A 6,000-nucleotide genomic window follows, 5' to 3' on the forward strand; every position below is an offset into this window, starting at 1 on the left:
GCATCGCTTCGTGCATTTGCTTGTGGGTGGATTTTAGACAGTGAGATTAATTTCAAAATTCGCCGTGGAATAAAAACGAATTCGCCTTACAGTTGGAGAAAACCTGGAAAAAGCCCAACCGGACAGTCGTCCTAAGCGAGAATCGACTAGAAAAATAATAAGTCTTGATTAAAAAAAATTTCTGTTGCAACAGAAAAAAACTTTAATTTGTTGTGATTTCATACTGTAGTTTTTACATAGATTATGAAGTTTGTTCATACTTACTTTCATTCACTTTGATACTTGGAAAAAGGCAATGATTAGCTTAGTTTCAGTTTGTTTGTTGGAAAAACTCCATAACATCCTAGTTAATTTATTTTTTTGGGGGACTTTATATATATTATGAAACACAACTAATGGTGAATAAACCTCATATTTAGTAACTACTCTCACTTGTTAAATACATTTTGACAATAAAAATAAAAATAATGAAACTAAACAGTTTTTATTGGTTTCCCAAAAGTTTTTTTTTGTCAATTATGGGGGTTTTAGAAATAAACGATTCATATTTTCTCTTTATATGAAGTGAAATGCTAAAATTAGTTCCGGCTCACAAAAAATATTTCACTGTGGTTAACTTAAAGTATATCAGCGCGCCTTATCCGCTGTGTATGTGACGGTTATGTGAAATATATTAATATTTAATATTCAGGGGTAACGAGGAGTGGAGGAGATGGTCTTCTAATTAAAGCGGTTAAGAAAGACTCTTTGTTATAGCATGGAACTAGAGAAGCAACAAGCCAGAACTTTATGGCGACGATAATTTACAAGTAAAGATCCACGCCAGCGATGCGACTCATGCTTCATCTGGGATCTCCTTGCTTCATATTCTTATCGCCCCCATTTAACCTATTCGTAACTGTTAATGTCGAGAGGAGAGACGGCGGGAATGTTAAAAGAACAACAAATCAAGAGCTTAAATTACTTCTTAAAACAGGTGAGGGTTTCTTTTTTAAGTTTTCATTACGTGAAATTTAATGGTGCTGCAAAAACCGATTTAGAGACTATTAAGGTATTAAAATGTTGAGTATCCCTCACGTCGAAAGAAGTCTGTTGTGTTGCATGTCCTGACCTCTTTGACTTCTACTTTGAAAAACTTCCAAGTGTCTTCGCCAGAAAATGATCTCGCGAGTGAGACAGCTGTCAAATTTCTTGGATCTCACAAAGTTTCCTAAACAATGCACCGTGTCCCGTTGCTAATATGCCTTTTTGTATTTATACAGGGTGTTTTCGAGGTGGTCTTACAAACTTTCAGGGATAATGGTGAAGGGCACATGTATCAATTTGAGATAAGGAACCATGGTCCGGAAATAACTGAGTCGAAAGTTATAAGCAAAAATAGTTGTGTGGAAATGGAATTGTAATTTGGCACCACGTCCCCTCCTTCCCTTAACCTTTGGAACAGTCGTGGAAAGATGGTATGGACCGGATGTCTCCTACATGGATTAATCTTGCTCAGGATAGGGACCGATGGCGGGCTTATGTGAGGGAGGTAATGATACCCCGGGTTCCTTAAAAGCCACAAGTAAGTAAGTTTTATTATTATTATTATTATTATTATTATTATTATTATTATTATTATTATTATTATACATGGCATTGTCATTTTACCCTCTTTGGTGATATCTAGTATTAGTTGGCAACACTGAAGAGACGATCAAATTAGCCTTTTAGGAACTACTCTTACGTGATCCTCACTATATATGAATTAATCAGCCTATATTATATTTGTATTGTATAATTTCAGAATGCATATTGTTCATAAATTGTCCTTCTTTATTCACGTACGATGTTATTCTTCTGTATGTTAATATTATGTTATATAATTTCACTGTAGCTGTAATTTTAATTTTAGTTCCTATTTTATTTTATTTTCTATATTCTTCTTATATTAATAATATATTATATTATATAATTCCATTGTAGCTGTAATTTTAATTTTAGTTCCTATTTTATTTTATTTTCTATATTCTTCTTATATTAATAATATATTATATTATATAATTCCATTGTAGCTGTAATTTTAATTTTAGTTCCTATTTTATTTTATTTTCTATATTCTTCTTATATTAATAATATATTATATTATATAATTCCATTGTAGCTGTAATTTTAATTTTAGTTAATATTTTATTTTATTTTCTATATTCTTCTTATATTAACAATATATTATATTATATAATTCCATTGTAGCTGTAATTTTAATTTTAGTTCCTATTTTATTTTATTTTCTATATTCTTCTTATATTAATAATATATTATATTATGTAATTCCATTGTAGCTGTAATTTTAATTTTTGTTCCTATTTTATTTTATTTTCTATATTCTTCTTATATTAATAATATATTATATTATATAATTCCATTGTAGCTGTAATTTTAATTTTAGTTCCTATTTTATTTTATTTTCTATATTCTTCTTATATTAATAATATATTATATTATATAATTCCATTGTAGCTGTAATTTTAATTTTAGTTCCTATTTTATTTTATTTTCTATATTCTTCTTATATTAATAATATATTATATTATATAATTCCATTGTAGCTGTAATTTTAATTTTAGTTAATATTTTATTTTATTTTCTATATTCTTCTTATATTAACAATATATTATATTATATAATTCCATTGTAGCTGTAATTTTAATTTTAGTTCCTATTTTATTTTATTTTCTATATTCTTCTTATATTAATAATATATTATATTATATAATTCCATTGTAGCTGTAATTTTAATTTTAGTTAATATTTTATTTTATTTTCTATATTCTTCTTATATTAACAATATATTATATTATATAATTCCATTGTAGCTGTAATTTTAATTTTAGTTCCTATTTTATTTTATTTTCTATATTCTTCTTATATTAATAATATATTATATTATGTAATTCCATTGTAGCTGTAATTTTAATTTTTGTTCCTATTTTATTTTATTTTCTATATTCTTCTTATATTAATAATATATTATATTATATAATTCCATTGTAGCTGTAATTTTAATTTTAGTTCCTATTTTATTTTATTTTCTATATTCTTCTTATATTAATAATATATTATATTATATAATTCCATTGTAGCTGTAATTTTAATTTTAGTTCCTATTTTATTTTATTTTCTATATTCTTCTTATATTAATAATATATTATATTATATAATTCCATTGTAGCTGTAATTTTAATTTTAGTTAATATTTTATTTTATTTTCTATATTCTTCTTATATTAACAATATATTATATTATATAATTCCATTGTAGCTGTAATTTTAATTTTAGTTCCTATTTTATTTTATTTTCTATATTCTTCTTATATTAATAATATATTATATTATATAATTCCATTGTAGCTGTAATTTTAATTTTAGTTAATATTTTATTTTATTTTCTATATTCTTCTTATATTAACAATATATTATATTATATAATTCCATTGTAGCTGTAATTTTAATTTTAGTTCCTATTTTATTTTATTTTCTATATTCTTCTTATATTAATAATATATTATATTATGTAATTCCATTGTAGCTGTAATTTTAATTTTTGTTCCTATTTTATTTTATTTTCTATATTCTTCTTATATTAATAATATATTATATTATATAATTCCATTGTAGCTGTAATTTTAATTTTAGTTCCTATTTTATTTTATTTTCTATATTCTTCTTATATTAATAATATATTATATTATATAATTCCATTGTAGCTGTAATTTTAATTTTAGTTCCTATTTTATTTTATTTTCTATATTCTTCTTATATTAATAATATATTATATTATATAATTCCATTGTAGCTGTAATTTTAATTTTAGTTAATATTTTATTTTATTTTCTATATTCTTCTTATATTAACAATATATTATATTATATAATTCCATTGTAGCTGTAATTTTAATTTTAGTTCCTATTTTATTTTATTTTCTATATTCTTCTTATATTAATAATATATTATATTATATAATTCCATTGTAGCTGTAATTTTAATTTTAGTTAATATTTTATTTTATTTTCTATATTCTTCTTATATTAACAATATATTATATTATATAATTCCATTGTAGCTGTAATTTTAATTTTAGTTCCTATTTTATTTTATTTTCTATATTCTTCTTATATTAATAATATATTATATTATGTAATTCCATTGTAGCTGTAATTTTAATTTTTGTTCCTATTTTATTTTATTTTCTATATTCTTCTTATATTAATAATATATTATATTATATAATTCCATTGTAGCTGTAATTTTAATTTTAGTTCCTATTTTATTTTATTTTCTATATTCTTCTTATATTAATAATATATTATATTATATAATTCCATTGTAGCTGTAATTTTAATTTTAGTTAATATTTTATTTTATTTTCTATATTCTTCTTATATTAATAATATATTATATTATATAATTCCATTGTGGCTGTAATTTTAATTTTAGTTCCTATTTTATTTTAATTTCTATATTCTTCTTATATTAATAATATATTATATTATATAATTCCATTGTAGCTGTAATTTTAATTTTAGTTAATATTTTATTTTATTTTCTATATTCTTCTTATATTAACAATATATTATATTATATAATTCCATTGTAGCTGTAATTTTAATTTTAGTTCCTATTTTATTTTATTTTCTATATTCTTCTTATATTAATAATATATTATATTATATAATTCCATTGTAGCTGTAATTTTAATTTTAGTTCCTATTTTATTTTATTTTCTATATTCTTCTTATATTAATAATATATTATATTATATAATTCCATTGTAGCTGTAATTTTAATTTTAGTTCCTATTTTATTTTATTTTCTATATTCTTCTTATATTAATAATATATTATATTATATAATTCCATTGTGGCTGTAATTTTAATTTTAGTTCCTATTTTATTTTATTTTCTATATTCTTCTTATATTAATAATATATTATATTATATAATTCCATTGTAGCTGTAATTTTAATTTTAGTTCCTATTTTATTTTATTTTCTATATTCTTCTTATATTAATAATATATTATAATATATAATTCCATTGTAGCTGTAATTTTAATTTTAGTTCCTATTTTATTTTATTTTCTATATTCTTCTTATATTAATAATATATTATATTATATAATTCCATTGTAGCTGTAATTTTAATTTTAGTTCCTATTTTATTTTATTTTCTATATTCTTCTTATATTAATAATATATTATATTATATAATTCCATTGTAGCTGTAATTTTAATTTTAGTTCCTATTTTATTTTATTTTCTATATTCTTCTTATATTAATAATATATTATATTATATAATTCCATTGTAGCTGTAATTTTAATTTTAGTTCCTATTTTATTTTATTTTCTATATTCTTCTTATATTAATAATATATTATATTATATAATTCCATTGTAGCTGTAATTTTAATTTTTGTTCCTATTTTATTTTATTTTCTATATTCTTCTTATATTAATAATATATTATATTATATAATTCCATTGTAGCTGTAATTTTAATTTTAGTTCCTATTTTATTTTATTTTCTATATTCTTCTTATATTAATAATATATTATATTATATAATTCCATTGTAGCTGTAATTTTAATTTTTGTTCCTATTTTATTTTATTTTCTACATTCTTCTTATATTAATAATATATTATGTTATATAATTTCACTGTAGCTGTAATTTTAATTTTTGTTCCTATTTTATTTTATTTTCTACATTCTTCTTATATTAATAATATATTATATTATATAATTCCATTGTAGCTGTAATTTTAATTTTAGTTAATATTTTATTTTATTTTCTATATTCTTCTTATATTAACAATATATTATATTATATAATTCCATTGTAGCTGTAATTTTAATTTTAGTTCCTATTTTATTTTATTTTCTATATTCTTCTTATATTAATAATATATTATATTATATAATTCCATTGTAGCTGTAATTTTAATTTTAGTTCCTATTTTAT

This window comes from Periplaneta americana, chromosome 13 (assembly GCF_040183065.1).
Source record: "Periplaneta americana isolate PAMFEO1 chromosome 13, P.americana_PAMFEO1_priV1, whole genome shotgun sequence".
Taxonomy (NCBI): domain Eukaryota; kingdom Metazoa; phylum Arthropoda; class Insecta; order Blattodea; family Blattidae; genus Periplaneta; species Periplaneta americana.